The sequence below is a fragment of the Triturus cristatus genome, chromosome 8 (genome assembly GCF_964204655.1).
Source record: "Triturus cristatus chromosome 8, aTriCri1.1, whole genome shotgun sequence".
Classification (NCBI taxonomy): Eukaryota; Metazoa; Chordata; class Amphibia; order Caudata; family Salamandridae; genus Triturus; species Triturus cristatus.
The window spans coordinates 62,814,747-62,834,178 of NC_140591.1; positions in this window are offsets into that span (position 1 = coordinate 62,814,747).

Below are 19,432 nucleotides of genomic sequence, written 5' to 3' on the forward strand. Positions count from 1 at the left end.
CAGTGTATTCTGGGACTTGTAGTTTGTTTTTTTAAATGTGAGGATGTCTCCAAACCCCCAGCATACAGCGTGCCTTGCACATTGCCCCCTAGCGCTGCCCCGCGGTGCCACATTAGGCCCCTGCCGGGCACGATGAGGAGGGTGGCGCTGAACCTTGTGCCCTGCCAGGATTCCTGTGGGCAGGAGAGAGGCTGCTCACAGAGCGCGGGAGAGAGCCAGTCCTCGCAGCTGAGCCCACGGCTCTGCCCCACGCTGGCATCCTAAGTGGCAGAGGCACCAAGGCGTGACAGGCCTGCGCCGAGGCCCCCAGCGCCGGACGGGCCTGCGCCCAGAGGAGGCGCAGCTGCTGCGCAGACACTGAGCGACGAGCTCGCCCCGTTTCTATGGAAATAGAGGATCGTTATCATTAACTTCGCAGTTGGCTGCCAGGGAGGACGGAAGTGCCCCCTCGGTGCCCATAACGCAGGATTCATAAAGACAACGCAGGCAAACACTGCAAAGTGGTGGCAGGAGGCGGCACGTGCGGGGCTGATGGCGCAGAGTGGGCGCATCAGGGCCTGCGCAGGCTGGGTCACGGGTGGGCCATTACCGCTGCCTGTTTAACAAACATGCGCTATCTTTGGCTGCTGCTGGCAATGCTTGGCTGAACTGTGCTAGTGAGACAAGCTTCATGCTCCGAGGTCTGCAGAAACAAGCTTCATGCTCCGGGGTGTGCAGAAACAAGCTTCATGCTCCGAGGTCTGCAGACACGGAGGATAGTTTTATAGGGAGTGAAGCTCCCTGCCTCTGAGGTGTGCAGACACACTGCATTACACTCTGGTGCTGGGGATGGTTTGTTAGTGAAAGAAGCTCCCTGCCTCTGAGGTGTGCAGACACACTGCATTAGGCTCTGGTGCTGGAGATGGTTTGTTAGTGAGAGAAGCTCACTGCCTCTCAGGTGTGCAGACACACCGCATTAGGCTCTGTTGCTGAGGATGGTTTGTTAGTGAGAGAAGCTCCCTGCCTCTGAGGTGTGCAGACACACTGCATTAGGCTCTGGTGCAGAGGGTGGTTTGTTAGTGACAGGAGCTCCTGCCTCTGAGGTGTGCCTCTGACACTGGAGATGTTTCATCAGTGAGAGAAGATCCTGTATCTGAGATGTGCAGACACGCCGCATTAGGCTCTGGTGCAGAGGGTGGTTTGTTAGTGACAGGAGCTCCTGCCTCTGAGGTGCGCAGACACACTGCATTAGGCTCTGATGCATGGGATGGTTTGTTAGTAAGGCAAGCTTCTGCCTCTGAAGTGTGCAGACACACTGCTGTAGGCTCTGGTGCTGGGGATGGTTTGTTAGTGAGAGAAGCTCCCTGTCTCTGAGGTGTGCCTACACACTGCATTAGGCTCTGGTGCTGGAGATGGTTTGTTAGTGAGAGAAGACCCTGCCTCTGAGATGTGCAGACACACTGCATTAGGCTCTGGTGCAGAGGGTGGTTTGTTAGTGACAGGAGCTCCTGCCTCTGAGGTGTGCCTCTGACACTGGAGATGTTTCATCAGTGAGAGAAGATCCTGCCTCTGAGATGTGCAGACACACTGCATTAGGCTCTGGTGCTGGAGATGGTTTGTTAGTGAGAGAAGACCCTGCCTCTGAGATGTGCAGACACACTGCATTAGGCTCTGGTGCAGAGGGTGGTTTGTTAGTGACAGGAGCTCCTGCCTCTGAGGTGTGCCTCTGACACTGGAGATGTTTCATCAGTGAGAGAAGCTCCCTGCATCTGAGGCGTGCAGACATACTACATTAGTGTTGGAAAGTTGCTTATTAGTAGTAGTAAATATATTTTTACTATTGGCAATAAGGCCACTAACACAATCTAAGGCTCAGAATAGGTCTCAGAAAATTATTCTCATGCTTTACCCTTAGTACGTTGGCTGCGAGCAGGCATGCTTAACTTCAGAGACAGGTATGTAAAGCATTTAAAAACTCAAATTCGTAAATAACTTAGACACAATAAACAATTAAATTCCAGCACCAATTTAAAAAAATTGGAAATATTTGTATCTTTAAAATGACACCTAAACGAAAAAAATCCGCTTTGGGGAACCAGAGATATGATTTCTTAAAGATTAAACACTTTCTAGTGTTTAGAAACCAATAGTGCCACTTCTGGACATTTGCAAAAAGAACAATTGATGGACACAATGCAGAACAATGTCCTACATTCACCCCAGTACAGAGATCTGGACCTAAATCCATCGTTTTCTTTGCTCACAATGCCATTCCAGTTTGAACCCAGCCATATGCAAATCAGTCTTGACCCAGCACCCAGTGGGAACAGTCCAGCCCGAACTGCCAGGCCAGGTCCTCCCTGGACGGGAAACAAGCATCCTAGGACCGGTTTCGGGGTTTCACCCCTCATCAGCCAGGATAGCTTGACTTCAGAGGCATGGAGAGCACGAGACCCACGTCTGGGCATACCCGTCTCACTCGGGGTGACAAATGCAAAAAGAACAATTGATGGACAGATTGCAGAACAATATCATACATTCACCCCAGTACAGATATGTGGGCCTAAATCCATTGTTTATTTGCCTACCATGCCTTTCCAGTTTGAACCCAGCCATATGCAAATCAGTCTTGACCATGCACCCAATGGGAACAGTCCAGCCCGAACTGCCAGGCCAGATCCAAAAGAATGATGGATTTAACCCAGATCTCTTGGCTGAGTGTGAATGTTTTGATTTGCTCTGCATTCCGTTCATCAATTGTGTGTCTTTTACTTCTGGCATTTGGTCACCTTTGATTCGGACAAAGTCAAATTTTAAAGCCGGCCCGCGATGAAGCCCTGGCGGACACCCTAAGCAGGAGGCCCCAGTCAAGATTTTACCTTCACACTTAGAAACTTTTCTGGACGATTTCTCACCAGACATCGTGTAGCTTACTCCAGCAGTCAGGATTCGATGAGGGTTCACCAGTTTGCCTTTCAGTGAGAGTCTGGTCACCCTTTGGAGCTTTTTCACAGAAGTTCACCAAACTTTCCCAAACATCTAGAATTTCTTCCTGAAGTTCTGCTTGGGGATCCAAAGTGTCCAAAACACAATCCAAGGGTCTGGAATCTCCGAGATGTTCCTTGAAAGGTTGGGACCATGATTCCCACAATGTACCTGGAGAACACCTTTAAAACTCCTCTAGATACATTCCAGGCAAGGGACTCTTGGTGGAGTTGATGCAGGTGAGCTCTGTTAACCTGTAGCTTGCAGGGAGCCCACTCTTTATTCCTCTTGAAATAAGGTGCACCAAAAGGGCTGTAGTTCCAGATAATGCAGCAGGCGCAGTCAGTCAGATTGCAGGGCCTGATCGTGCAAATCAGGTTTCCAGTTTGGCAATCCTTCTTCTTCTTTAAGTTTCGAGGAGCAGAGCTGAGAGGCACTTCCCCTCTCACATACTTATTCAGTGTTCTCTAGGGTCACACAAGAGGGCACTTCGGTCCAATAAGGTGCAGGGCTACACTCAAGAGCATGACCATTTCCTTCAAAGTGTTGCACAATGTTCTCCCAGGCACCACTATTTCTCCAGAATTCAATATGGCTGAAGTCTCAGCAGAGAGGCAAGAGCTGGGTAAACCAACCTCCAGAATGGCTTAGCTCCATATCCTCCCTCCCCCTGGCCTCTGCACATTCCTTCCTTAAGCCTGCCATCTGGCTGGGTTAAGAGGGGGTGGCCATAGATGGACCTGATATTTTCTGCCTGTCCCCCTAGGCCTTTGAAGCCCATGGTTTACGACCCCTCCCCTTGCTCTGGCATTCCTATGCAGCAGAACCCTCTCCTCCCAGAATGGCTCTTCACCCCAGGTGCAACTTATTACTTCATCAAAGCAGCCTGGCTAATCCACATACCTCTGACCAATCAGAGCAGTGTAACTGCAACAAATGATGGACGGAATGCTGAATGATTCGAACATTCTCCCCCACTCAAGAGATATGGGTTAAATCCATTGTTCTTTTGCCTTGCCTACTATGCCACTCCAGTTTGGACCCAGCCATATGCAAATCAGTCTTGACCCTGTGCCTCATGGGAACAGTCCAGACCGAACTGCCAAGCCAGGTCCTCCCTGGACAGGAAAAAAGCATCCTGGGACTGGTTTCAGGGTATGTCACCCTTCATCAGCCAGGCTAGCTTGAATTCAGTGGCACAGTGAGCAAGGGACCCACGTCTGGGTATACCCATCCCACTTAGGGAGAAAAGTGTAACTGCAACAAATGATGGACGGAATGCTGAATGATTCAAACACTCTCCCCCACTCAAGAGATATGGGTTAAATCCATTGTTCTTTTGCCCACTACGCCACCCCAGTTTGGACCCAGCCATATGCAAATCAGTCTTGACCCTGTGCCTCATGGGAACAGTCCAGGCTGAACTGCCAAGCCAGGTCCTCCCTGGACCGGAAACAAGCATCCTGGACCAAATTCGGGGTATGCCACCCTTCATCAGCCAGGCTAGCTTGAATCCAGTGGCACAGTGAGCAAGGGACCCCGAAACTGGTCCTAGGATGCTTGTTTCTAATCCAGGGAGGACTTGGCCTGGCAGTTCGGGCTGGAGTGTTCCCATTGGGCGCAGGGTCAAGACTGATTTGTATATGGTTGGGTCCAAACTGGAATGGCATAGTGAGCAAAATAATGATGGATTTAGGCCCAGATCTTTGTACTGGGGTGAATGTATGACATCATTCTGCATTTTGTCCATTAATTGTTCTATTTGGATTTGTCACTCAGAGTGGGATGGGAATGCCCAGGTGTGGTTCCCGTGCTCTTCATGCAACTGGAGTCAAGCTATCCTGGCTGATGAGAGCTGAAAGCCCGAAACCGGTCCTAGGATGCTTGTTTTTAGTCCAGGGAGGACATGGCCTGGCAGTTTGGACTGGACTGTTCCCATTGGGCGCAGGGTCAAGACTGATTTGCATATGGCTGGGTCCAAACTGGAATGGCATGGTGAGCAAAAAAACGATGGATTTAGGCCCAGGTCTTTGTACTGGGGAGAATGTATGTCATTGTTCTGCATTCTGTCCATCAATTGTTCTTTTTGCATTTGTCACCCTTAGTGGGACGGGTACGCCCAGACGTGGGTCTCGTGCTCTCCATGCCACTGGAGTCAAGCTATCCTGGCTGATGAGGGCTGAAAGCCCGAAACTGGTCCTAGGATGCTTGTTTCCCGTCCAGGGAGGACTTGGCCTGGCAGTTCGGACTGGACTTTTCCCATTGGGCGCAGGGTCAAGATTGATTTGCATATGGATGGGTACAAACTGGAATGGCATGGTGAGCAAAAAAAACGATGGATTTAGGCCCAGATCTTTGTACTGGGGTGAATGTATGACATTGTTCTGCCTTCTGTCCATCAATTGTTCTTTTAGCATCAATCAGAGCAGAGCACTGGAAGGCTGAATTTTGGCTTACAGAGAAGAAAGTCTTAAAGCGTATTCTTAGATGATATTTTCTGTATTTCCTAGTGGTAGAAATAATTAATAACTTCTTGACATTTTAACCTATGTGGCTGGGGATCTGAAATGGGGAAAATGAATTTCCCCACCACCACAGCTATAAAACATCTTTTATAAGGACCCTGCGTATAGCTACAGGACCCCCACCCCTGCAACACCTAGGGGAGACTCTAGGGGTTCTGAATATCTAAAAAGATTGCAGATCCTCACTCCACAGTGCTCCTAGCACAAAAGTCGATTTTGGAAAGCACTTTACCACAACGAGGGAAGTGAAATGTGCCATTTCACTATCCTTAGGGAATATAAAACCTATTTTATAAGGGTCCTCCTGATAAGTACCTGACCCCCAACAACTTGTACACCCAGGGGAGACCCTGGGGCTACCTTATATCCAAAAATATTTAGTTGTTTATTAACTCTTAATTGCCCCCCAAAAGACCAAAGTCGAGATTGGGCCCAATTTACATTTTAAAAGTAGTTCTGCAACACAGAGCTGCCTTTAAACTGACCTCAGGCCTCAGCAGTGCACATATGCAAGTGCTGAAAGGGCTGCTGGCCACTGTCATTCCCTATTATATACTAGGGACTTGAAGGTAGTTTTATTCCCCCTGCCCTATTATGTGCTAAGGCCTTATGGGGGGGTCATGCCAATCACAGGAGTACCCTAACCCATAGTGTACCCTAGTTTATGTAGGTGTTGTCACAGTAGTCTAAGTGTGTTTTCAGCATAGCACTGGCCCTGGGCCTGGTTAGGCAGAGCCCAGGGACAGTCAGAGTCAGAGTCAGTTGCCACCATTATATTAGTCAGCAGAAAATGGGAGGTACAGGGCACACAGGAGGACTTTGCAACAATTAGGCTCTGGTGCTGGGGATGGTTTGTTAGTGAGAGAAGCTCCCTGCCTCCAAGGAGTGCAGACACACTGCATTAGACTCTGGTGCTGGGGATGGTTTGATAGTGAGAGAAGCTCCTGCTTCTGCTGTGTGCAGACACACTGCATTAGGCTCTGGTGCTGGGGATGGTTTGTCAGTGAGAGAAGCTCCTGCCTCTGAGGTGTGCAGACACACTGCATTATACTTTGGTGCTGGGGATGGTTTGTTAGTGAGAGAAACTCCCTGCCTCCAAGGAGTACAGACACACTGCATCAGGCTCTGGTGCTGGGGATGGTATTTAGTGGGAGATGCTCCCTGCCTCTGAGGCGAGCTGACACACAGCATCAGGCTCTGGTGCAGAGGATGGTTTGTTAGTGAGAGAAACTCCCTTCCTCCAAGGAGTGCAGACACACAGCATCAGGCTCCGGTGCTGGGGATGGTTTGATAGTGAGAGAAGCTCCTGCTTCTGCTGTGTGCAGACACACTGCATTAGGGTCTGGTGCTGGTGCTGGTTTATTAGTGAGTGAAGGTGTGCAGACACACTGCATTAGACTCTGGTGCTGGGGATGGTTTGATAGTGAGAGAAGCTCCCTGCTTCTGAGGTGTGCAGACACACTGCATTAGGCTCTGGTGCGGGGGATGGTTTGATAGTGAGAGAAGCTCCTGCTTCTGCTGTGTGCAGACACACTGCATTAGGGTCTGGTGCTGGTGCTGGTTTATTAGTGAGTGAAGGTGTGCAGACACACTGCATCAGGCTCTGGTGCAGGGGATGGTTTGTTAGTGGGAGAAGCTCCCTGCCTCTGAGGCGTGCAGACACACTGCATTAGGTGCTGGTGCTGAGGGTGGTTTGTTAGTGAGAGAAGCTCCTGCCTCTGAGGTGCGCAGACACACTGCATTAGGCTCTGTTGCTGAGGGTGGTTTGTTAGTGACAGAAGTTCCTGCCTCTGAGGCGTGCAGACACACTGCATTAGGCTCTGGTGCTGAGGATGGTTTGTTAGTGACAGAAGTTCCTGCCTCTGAGGTGTGCAGACACACCGCATTAGGCTCTCTTGCTGAGGATGGGTTGTTAGTAAGATAAGCTCCCTGAGGTGTGCAGACACACCGCATTAGCCTTTGGCACTATGGATGGTTTGTTAGTGAGAGAAACTCTCTTCCTCTGTTGTGTGCAAACACATTGCACTATGCTCAATAGCTGGGGGTGTTTTTTAGTGACATAAGCTCCCTGCCTCTGAGGTGTGCAGACACACTGCACTAAGCCCTGGGGCTATGGATGGTTTGTGAGTGTGTAAACCCCTCTACCTCTGATGTTTGCAGACACACTGCCTGGGATCTGGGAGCGGTTCTTTGGTAATTGTTCACTGTCTCTGATGCTGGGTTTCATTTGTTTGCCTCTGGGGCCGGTGTGACTCCCAGTGGCACAGATATCATTTGTGCAGCAGATGCTTTGACACCAGGGTCCAGATGTGTGAGGGGCCCCTGCATCCCAGCTGTAGTTTTCTCTTACTGTACAATAGTAGGGAAGGCGCTTCTGTTTTTCTTGCTGACAGTAGGGGGCATGGTTGTCTTGTTCCTCTACTGGTGACATAAAGGCAGTGGGCAATCCTTGTGACAAGTATTGCTGCTGTCCTTGGAAACAAAGACACCAGATGCTACTGGAAGCTCTTTGAGTTGCCAAGCGCCTCCTCTTGTGAGTGTGGCGTATAGGATTGAACGGGGCAGTCATGTCATGCCTGATTTCAATGAGTGGTGTGGGGTTGCTGAAGCTATATGGTCACAATCAATGTAACGTCCACGTCGTGCTATCCTTATTGTAAATCATGTTACACTTTATTTACAATGAAAGAAATCTGCTTAGTAACTTCAGAACCACGTGTGGTATAGACCAGTGGCTCTTAACCTGTGGTCCGTGGTCACCTGAGGATCCACAAAACCGACTCAGGAGGTGCGCAACTGCTTAGAAAATTAAATAATATGAACACATTTATAAAGAGCATATAAAAAAAGAAGCACTTTTTTTTAAACATTCTCCAACTCTGAAGGAATTTTAAATTGGAGGCTAAAAATTAAGGTGGCATCCTCAGATTAGTTAGAGAGCACATCAAACAGAATATAGAATGGACAATCAGTAGACTCAATTGAGTTTTTAAAAGTGTTAACCATCCCACTAAAATTAACATTTAGATACTTCAAATATTTGCAAATAAAATAAAATGCTATCATTCTGTGTGTTTGATGAATGTTTGCCTCTGCGTTTGTTGTTTATTGTTTTGCGGTTCAAATAATCAATGACGCTTAGGCCGGGGTCACCGGTTCCAGTAATGGTTCAGTGGGAATCCCCAGGTTCCAGTACTATTTAAGTGGGAGGCCACAGAAGTGAAAATGTTAGGAATCACTAGTATAAACAATACTCTTTTAAGTGATTACCTCAGTTATTCTACAAGTAGATCTGTGTCTACTCACACTGAAGGAAAGATACAGGTGCAAGATGTCTCTAGACAGGAACCAGACTGGAGTCACACTGACTACTCAGGTAGTTTCTATATTCACACATCGCCATAGGTGGAGGAAGATCTTGGTCTCTATATTCACTCATCGCCATAGGTGGAGGAGGATCATACTTTCTATATTCACAGATCGCCATAAGAGGAGGGAGATCATGGTCTCTATATTCACTCATCACCATAGGTGGAGAAAGATAGTGTACTCTATATCCACTCATGCCATAGGTGGAGGGCGATCATGGTCTCTATATTCACTCATCGCCATAGGTGGAGGAAGATCATAGTTTCTATATTCACTCATCGCCATAGGTGGAGGGAGATCATAGTTTCTATATTCACAGATTGCCATAGGAGGAGGGTGATCACAGTTTCTGTATTCACTCATCGCCATAGGTGGAGGAAGATCACAGTTTCTATATTCACTCATCGCCATAGGTGGAGGAAGATCATAGTTTCTATATTCACAGATCGCCATAGGCGGAGGGAGATCATAGTTTCTATATTCACAGATCGCCATAGGTGGAGGGAGATCATAGTTTCTATATTCACTTATTGCCATAGATGGAGGGAGATCTTAGTTTCTATATTCACTCATCGCCATAGGCTGAGGGAGATCATAGTTTCTATATTCACACATCGCCATAGGTGGAGGAAGATCATGGTCTCTATATTCACTTATCGCCATAGGTGGAGGAGGATCATACTTTCTATATTCACAGATCGCCATAAGAGGAGGGAGATCATGGTCTCTATATTCACTCATCGCCATAGGTGGAGAAAGATCATAGTTTCTATATTCACACATCGCCATAGGTGGAGGAAGATCATGGCCTCTATATTCACACATCATCATAGGTAGAGGAAGATCATAGTTTTTATATTCACTCATCACCATAGGTGGAGGAAGATCATGGTCTCTATATTCACTCATCGCCATAGGTGGAGGAAAATCATGGTCTCTATATTCACTCATGCCATAGGTAGAGGGAGATCATAGTTTCTATATTCACTCATCGAAATAGGTGGAGGAAGATCATAGTTTCTATATTCACTAATCGCAATAGGTGGAGGGAGATCATAGTTTCTATATTCACAGATCGCCATAGGTGGAGGGAGATCATAGTTTCTATATTCACTTATTGCCATAGATGGAGTAAGATCATAGTTTCTATATTCACTCATCGCCATAGGCGGAGGGAGATCATAGTTTCTATATTTACACATCGCCATAGGCGGAGGGAGATCATAGTTTCTATATTCACTCATCGTCATAGGCTGAGGGAGATCATAGTTTCTATATTCATACATCGCCATAGGTGGAGGAAGATCTTGGTCTCTATATTCACTCATCGCCATAGGTGGAGGAGGATCATACTTTCTATATTCACAGATCGCCATAAGAGGAGGGAGATCATGGTCTCTATATTCACTCATCGCCGTAGGTGGAGAAAGATAGTGTACTCTATATCCACTCATGCCATAGGTGGAGGGCGATCATGGTCTCTATATTCACTCATCGCCATAGGTGGAGGAAGATCATAGTTTCTATATTCACTCATCGCCATAGGTGGAGGGAGATCATAGTTTCTATATTCACAGATTGCCATAGGAGGAGGGTGATCACAGTTTCTGTATTCACTCATCGCCATAGGTGGAGGAAGATCATAGTTTCTATATTCACTCATCGCCATAGGTGGAGGAAGATCATAGTTTCTATATTCACAGATCGCCATAGGCGGAGGGAGATCATAGTTTCTATATTCACACATCGCCATAGGTGGAGGGAGATCATAGTTTCTATATTCACTCATCGTCATAGGCGGAGGGAGATCATAGTTTCTATATTCACACATCGCCGTAGGTGGAGGAAGATCATAGTTTCTATATTCACACATCGCTATAGGTGGAGGGAGATCATAGTTTCTATATTCACACATCGCCATAGGTGGAGGGAGATCAAATTTTCTATATTCACACATCGCCATAGGTGGAGGGAGATCATAGTTTCTATATTCACTCATCGCCATAGGCGGAGGGAGATCATAGTTTCTATATTCACACATCGCCATAGGTGGAGGGAGATCATAGTTTCTATATTCACACATCGCCATAGGCGGAGGGAGATCATAGTTTCTATATTCACACATCGCCATAGGTGGAGGAAGATCATAGTTTCTATATTCACACATCGCTATAGGTGGAGGGAGATCATAGTTTCTATATTCACACATCGCCATAGGCGGAGGGAGATCATAGTTTCTATATTCACACATCGCCATAGGTGGAGGGAGATCATAGTTTCTATATTCACTCATCGCCATAGGTGGAGGGAGATCATAGTTTCTATATTCACAGATTGCCATAGGAGGAGGGTGATCACAGTTTCTGTATTCACTCATCGCCATAGGTGGAGGAAGATCATAGTTTCTATATTCACTCATCGCCATAGGTGGAGGAAGATCATAGTTTCTATATTCACAGATCGCCATAGGCGGAGGGAGATCATAGTTTCTATATTCACACATCGCCATAGGTGGAGGGAGATCATAGTTTCTATATTCACTCATCGTCATAGGCGGAGGGAGATCATAGTTTCTATATTCACACATCGCCATAGGTGGAGGAAGATCATAGTTTCTATATTCACACATCGCTATAGGTGGAGGGAGATCATAGTTTCTATATTCACACATCGCCATAGGTGGAGGGAGATCATGGTCTCTATATTCACTCATCGCCATAGGTGGAGGAAGATCATAGTTTCTATATTGACTCATCGCCATAGGTGGAGGGAGATCATAGTTTCTATATTCACAGATTGCCATAGGAGGAGGGTGATCACAGTTTCTGTATTCACTCATCGCCATAGGTGGAGGAAGATCATAGTTTCTATATTCACTCATCGCCATAGGTGGAGGAAGATCATAGTTTCTATATTCACAGATCGCCATAGGCGGAGGGAGATCATAGTTTCTATATTCACACATCGCCATAGGTGGAGGGAGATCATAGTTTCTATATTCACTCATCGTCATAGGCGGAGGGAGATCATAGTTTCTATATTCACACATCGCCATAGGTGGAGGAAGATCATAGTTTCTATATTCACACATCGCTATAGGTGGAGGGAGATCATAGTTTCTATATTCACACATCGCCATAGGTGGAGGGAGATCAAATTTTCTATATTCACACATCGCCATAGGTGGAGGGAGATCATAGTTTCTATATTCACTCATCGCCATAGGCGGAGGGAGATCATAGTTTCTATATTCACACATCGCCATAGGTGGAGGGAGATCATAGTTTCTATATTCACACATCGCCATAGGCGGAGGGAGATCATAGTTTCTATATGCACACATCACCATAGGTGGAGGAAGATCATAGTTTCTATATTCACACATCGCTATAGGTGGAGGGAGATCATAGTTTCTATATTCACACATCGCCATAGGCGGAGGGAGATCATAGTTTCTATATTCACACATCGCCATAGGTGGAGGGAGATCATAGTTTCTATATTCACACATCGCCATAGGTGGAGGGAGATCATAGTTTCTATATTCACACATCGCCATAGGCGGAGGGAGATCATAGTTTCTATATTCACACATCGCCATAGATGGAGGGAGATCATAGTTTCTATATTCACACATCGCCATAGGTGGAGGGAGATCATAGTTTCTATATTCACACATCGCCATAGGTGGAGGGAGATCAGGCTCAGGTGAAGGTTCCGGGTTTACAACTCAGGAAACCCCACCATGAGCCAGGCACTACTCTCTCTGCTCAGCCTCAACTGGTGGTCCTCTCAGGCACTCTAAGTCACACAGCAATAGTTTGTGTCACATACTCAAGGAGGAGGGGGGACAAATAGAACAAAGAGAAAGCGTGGTGTAATGCAGGTAATGAAAACACAACATCTCATTAAAACACAACAAAGAAATGAGAAGCACTGGTCAATGGTGGGATTGCACAAACACGGTGAAAAACCCATGAAAACAACGTGGAATACCTGGAGGATCTCACAAAGTCAAGATCTAATAGGAAATGTAGAATCAAAGAAAGATAAAAAGATTCAAAATTTGCAAACTCAATCAGGGAGCTTAGCACACCACCAACCAACCAGGCATATAGGCAACAAATGTAATAAAACACAAAGCAGGTGTCTCAATCTTAACTCTTCCCATAGCAGGTATTTCATGAATAATGCAATAGATCCATTTCATACTTTTTTTAATTAGGGATTTCATGAATAATTCAACAGATTGCTTTCAATCCTCACTCATACACCACAAACAGGAAGCTTCGATGTTTCCCTGTCATGCGCGGTTGCAGGTTCTAAGTATATATGTACAGGATACCCCGTTAGAAGCATGGTACTTCCCCACCTCCAGTCCTACCTGGTGTAACTATTTAGCCCTCCTTAGCTCCGCAGGTAGCTTAGCACTTTGTTAATACCCAGGGGTGCATACTTACCAACACTTTAAGTGACATAGCAACGTTCTATACAACATTTTATTGTGGAGAAACAGGGACACAGTACACTGGGAAAGCATAGTGCAACAGGGCCCTCATTCAGTGGGTGGGCAGTAATCTTGCCCACAGGGTTTAAGGGCAGCAATGAGTAAACAACTTGAGGCCCTCAGGAGCTGTGGTCAATCACATTGTCTCTCAGCTGTGAAGTTGAATGCAGAGGCACAAGGGCCATTACCCAGGAGGTTTTGGTTGATCATAGGAAGTCTCAGGTGCAAAGATGCTAGCAGGGGCACGCTGCCCTCATGCAGTGTGTCGCAGTCTTGTCATCAGTCTTCACCAGCCTCTGATCTCAGCAGAACTGACGCGCAAGCTCCTGTCTGTAGCACTCAGGACCACTGTACACAAGCTCTGTCCTAAGGCAAGACAGACACTCTCCACATTGGGTGGCCAGTCTCCTGTGTCTTCTTTCACGTTTATTTTTATTTATTTTATTTTTAAAGGTTTTATATAGCGCTGGCTAGACCCGGAGGTATCAGAGCGCTTTACATGAGTATCAAACCACAGTTGCAGGTTACATCGTTATAAAGGTTACACAGTTATTAGAGCATGGCAACATAGTTATATGTAAGGTCGAAACAAACAATAAGGACATATACATAAGGGAAAAAGCAGGCAAGGGGAGAGATTCAGTGGGGGGGTAGGAGCAGGGGAAGTAGACAGAGAACAAATGAGGGAAAGAGGAGGGGAGGGTGAGAGACACAGCATGGAAAGAGGAGGGGGTGACAGGGACACAAACCGGTAGACGAGTCATAGCTGCGTCCAAAGTCCAGTAAGCTATGATCCCAGGGGAAGTGGTTCATTTCCCCATCTCTGTAGCGAGAGGTTCCCTTTACACAGTGGACTCTCTCAGAGGAGTCTCCGAGACTCCAAGGCCTACACACCGGATCCTTCCCCAAAAAGGGGAGAGGGAGTGCTTTGGCAAGGGGGGCCATACCATACCTCAACTGTGAGTGGTTCCCCTGGCGCTGTGGACTCTCTCAGCGGGTTCGCTGAGACTCCAGAGTATAAATATTGGATCTTTCCCCAACAAGGGGAGAAAGAGTGCTTAGTGGACAGGGGGCTAGGCAGTGTAGCAGGCAAGGGGAGAGATTATGGGGAGAGGGGATAGGAGCAAAGGAAGTAGACAAAGAAAGAAAGAGTACTATGAATTATGAGCGCTTTACATGAGGAGAGTTGCGTATCTTACAAATTCTACATTGTTACATCAGGCACAACAGTTACAAGTTACATTTTTTAGAAAAATGGCATGTAGAGGGGTAAGGTGTAAAGTAAAAGGGTGAGGGGAGGGAGAATTTAACGGAGCATAGGCAAAAGGATAGACAAAGCAAGCCGGTGGAGAGGAATTCTAGGGAGAGAGGAATGGAAAGGAGAGGTAGCCAAGGGATGAAGGAGGGAAGCGGAGGTGGAGGGGGTAGGGGAAACGTTGAAGCGGGAGAGCCTTTTCTCTGGCCTGGAGGTGTAGTAGCCTTTAGCCTACCGGTGGTGCTTGCCCTCCTCTACACAGGTGTACAGAGCTTCTTCATTCATATGGTACAAGGGGTCACCTTTTATGCAGTACCCTGGCAGATAGTGCCCCTTCCCCGTTCAAGTTCCAGATAGTCCTCACTGTGGGGTGGCATTTGAGGTTTGATTCCTCGCTTGTCCTCACAGCCATCCACAGAGATCACCACTCCTTCTGAGGGGTCATCCAAAGTACACAGTTTGCTAAACTCCTGCCATATTTGAGGAATGTTTGGGCAGCTGCTCCTATGTGATCTTGCACCCCACAATCACCTCCTTCACCTCCATTATTCCCGCATAGAGCCAGCAGCCGCGAGCTGTGAGTTTCATTCACCTGGGGCTGCCTTCCTTCTTGCGCCTGGACTCCTGGCTGTTTTTCTGAGCTCGTCCAGTTCTAAAATGGCAACCACCTGCCTGAGGGCTGCAGCTGCCTCTTAAAGCTGCTCCTCAGCTAGTCTGGTTTAATTTGTTTAAGTTCCTGTTTCTTTCCCTTTTCCTTCCTAGCTGTTTCTTCTTATTTCCTTTCTGGTTTTCCCAATCCTTTATGTTTCCTGTTGTTTGATGTTTCATATCATTTCCTTTGCCTGTTATTTGCTATATAAAGGCCGCAATCTAGTTGGAGGGTGTGTTGCAACAAAGCATTTCCTTTGCTTGTTTACTGTCTTCCTCCACTCGCTAATCTTGATTCTTTGTTTTTGAAGAATTCTGCTATCGGATTCCATACTGCTGTTTTTTTTCTATCCCCTAAATCTTTGGCCAACAAAGAGGATTTTTACGCCTTTGGCTTTTTTCCTTCTGAGAAAGAGGTAGCTTATTGAGAACACTTGCCTGCCACATTTTCCAGTATGTGGTAACCAGGGCCGGACTGGGAACCCAAAGCAGCCCTTGGGGAGCAGGGGAGAGGGGTGCAAGTGTCAAGCACTGCTGCTTAATAAAACCACCCCCAGTACTGCTGCTTTTGTTACTGGAGGGCGATAATGCAGCATCGCTGCAAAACCTGGTGCCAGTTTTCTTTCCCCCAAAACAACTGGTCACTTGATCCCCAAGTGACCAGACCTTTAGCACCCCAAGCCCCTAGTAAATGGTACCCTAGGTACCTAGGGGAGGGGTACTAAAGAGGGTCCCTAAGGGCTGAAGCATATCTTGTGCCACCCTAAGGAACCCACACATACATTCCACACAGGCTGCCATTGCAGGCTCTGTAACATAGTGCAAACCATGAGTGAAAACATGGCTGGCACACTCCTGTATGCCATGCCAAAGAAATTGCAATGCACACATGTCACCCCTACAGCAAGCCTTCGAGCCCTGAGGCAGAGTGCAGTATACCACATTTGATGACATAGCTGCATAAGCAGGTATGCTCCTGTAATGTCTAGTTCCTTTGCTGGATATTACAGGTGAGCAGGGAAGCCATCTCAAGGTATGTACTGGGCACTGGTCAAAATTAGTTTCCAAGCATAATGGCTTCCCTGAAACCTATGGTGTTTGGTATCAAATACCTTGTATTAATAAACACACACTGATTCCAGTGATGGATTAATTAATACATGCACCCAAAGGGTATGTTAGAGGTACCCTCGGAAACCTATTAGTACTCTAGGGTGCTGGTTGACTGGCCTTGTCCAGCCTGCCACCACAGATGGGTTTCTGAATCCCCTAGGAGGTGGGAGCCCACTCTCGGAGGTAAGGAACACTGCCTGTTCTGGCAAGAGGTGTTTTCACCTCCTCCAGCAGGATGGCTAGTAAATTAGCATGTCAAGCCCAGGCACTTCAAAGAGACATTGTCTTTGATATGCAAGCCTGGTTTTCCTCAGACCTGGGAGATGCCACCCCCTGCCAGGAGGCCGATTTGGCACTAGGACAGGTGGGAAATTAGCTATGCATGGAGGCTTGTTGCACCTCCAGGCTAGTCACACCCATAGGGTGGGCTACCTGAAATGAACACAAAAATTCGGATTTCACCATCTTGGTTGTGGTGAAATTAGAAACTCTGGAAAAGGGTGATGCCCACTTCCCAGAGAAAGTGGTAATTTCGGGGGTGTAGTGAACCCAGGAGTAAGTAGCCAATTGGCTACTGCCCTTCACTCTCCTTAACACTCATAAATTTAGTATTTAGGTGGCCCCCTAACACCAGGAAATCAGAATAATCTACCTGAAGAAGAACGAAGGACAAAGTAGAGCCCCCAATGTGAGAACTGAGGAGCAGCAATTGACTTAGCACCAATCCTGCCGGACTGCCTGCTGTGTCTGACAATTGCATGGATCCGGCTCGTCCAGAAAGCAGTGTCACCTCCAAAAGCTGTCGAAGAGTGACCCACGACTACACCTGGTCAGCAACATATCCCTTGGAGCAGAGGAGCTTCTTTCCTGCACGTTTGCAGACACCAAAAGGACCAAACCAAGTGCCTATGTCAGCGCGACCCTGCCGGACCGAACCACCCTGCACACGAGCCCCCCAGCCTGAGTTTCCATGAAATGGTGGGGCCCCTGAGGCACAGAGACCCTCAAGAGTCGAGCCCCCCTCTGGGGCTCCACCAGGCTGACCCCCCCCAGGACCCACCTGCAGCTTCTCTTACCAGACAGCAGGAACTGCGAGAGCCTCAGACCCCCAAAATCTGATACCAAGAAGCACCACTGCACTCAAGCCCCACAGCCCGGGGAGAAGTGGACCAACGGTGCCAATGGGGTCCTCAGACGCTCAAGAGGTGAGCCCACCTTTTGGATTGGCTGGACTGGTTCTTCAGTCTCCATCTGCAGTCTGTTTTGAAACCCAAGTGCCTGCTGCAGTGTGACCCCACCAGAGACACCGCCACTGCAGCTGAGCCCACCAGCCTGAGTTCTTGTGGACTAGCGGTGTCCATATGTGCCCGAGCATCTCAAGGACCGGGCCCCCTGTGGGTTCACCAGAACTGGATCCCTTGCAGCCTCTTTGAGACAACAGAACAACATGAAACAAGACCACACCAATAAAATAGCACATTGCTGCTCACAGCGTAACAACAGAAGCCAATACAATTTACCTGAAAAATAAAACAGCATACAATAATGAGTAATTTGCTTTTACGATGGTATACAATTAGCACCGTTACATGCTTACTTCTGTGTGGTTGTGTGATTTCCCTTGGTATTTGTTGTCCAGGGACAAAAAGCCTTGAACTGCAGAATGTGGTACTTACCACTGAGCCCTCGCCTGACCCCATCTGACGCTCCGCCTCTCCATCCGCGCGCTTTCATGTGCATCTCGCTACAATCTCCAACCATTCCATTTGATTGCAGCACAATTTTGTCCAAATGGCCCTGAAACTACCCTGCATGCGGCTACAGAAATTGATTTTCAGAATGAGATGCTAAACTGCTGTGAGGCAGAGCTGTTTTGCTGACATCTTAGAATTGATCATCAAAGATTTCCCCTCCCTGGGGCTAGCAAAGACTTTTAATTTCGAGCCATTAGAGATAGCCCGGTATTGTTTGCAGTGACTGGCTGTGTGTACAGTGTGCAGATGTGACTACTCTGAGGCCTGGGGGCTGCTTGATGTGGTCATTGGTAGAATCCAGGTGACCGGCAACAAAGCAAGAGCTTCCGCCCAGTTGGAGCATCAACCAGGAACTCAGCTCCCGCCTCTTCCTCCATCTCCAGGTGGCTTCAGTACAAACCCTCCCCATGGCTGGTGTTGCACAGGCCTCTTCACAGGTTCTCTGACACCTGGAATCTGCAGCTGGAGAACTGGTTCTATTAAAGTTTGTTTCATTGGCTGTGGTCAGTTGGGGCCATCAAGAGCCAGGCATTACTAATAGCAATGTCATGGCATGATACTACAAACTCTATCACTGATTCCAGTGTTTTTATGCTTTACTTATGTTTTTATTTGTGGTCGCAGGAGCCTTTCTATCAGAAATGCTGTACGTAAGGACATTTGCTGTGTACAGGGCAGGTGTGAACGGGTTCAGATTAGATAAAACAGATAAACACCAGCAATAGCAATGATGACCATAGACGCATCTGCGTCCAGGTGGGCAGTGAAGACAGACAATGGATGGACATTTCTAAAGCTTCCATGGTATTCAGGTAGAAATATACATATTTATATTGAGTGAAGACGTGTCAGTCCTGGCATCTTTTGGTGTGATTTCCCTTCCTTTTTGATCCTGACCTCCTGTTCTTGTGCTGCATTTTGTTTTTGCTGATTTTAGGAGTCTGGGCACTTTACCACTGCTGACCAGCGCTAAAGTGCAGATGCTTCCTGTGTAAATTGTGTTTCTGATTGGTTTACCCATGAATGGCCTCTTATGATTTACTAGTAAGTCCCAAGTATAGTGCACCAGGTGTGCCCAGGGTCTGTACATCAAATGCTACTAGGGGGCCAGCAGCACCAATTGTGCCCCCCAAGAGTAGCCCTTCAATCAAGTCTCAGACCTGCCACTGCAGTGTATGTGTGTGCAGTTTTAAACTGCTATTTCGACCTGGCACCCCTTGCCATGCCCAAACCTTTTATTTTATTACACGTAAGGTACCCCTAAGGTAGGCCAAAGGCAGCCCCATTGGCAGGGTGC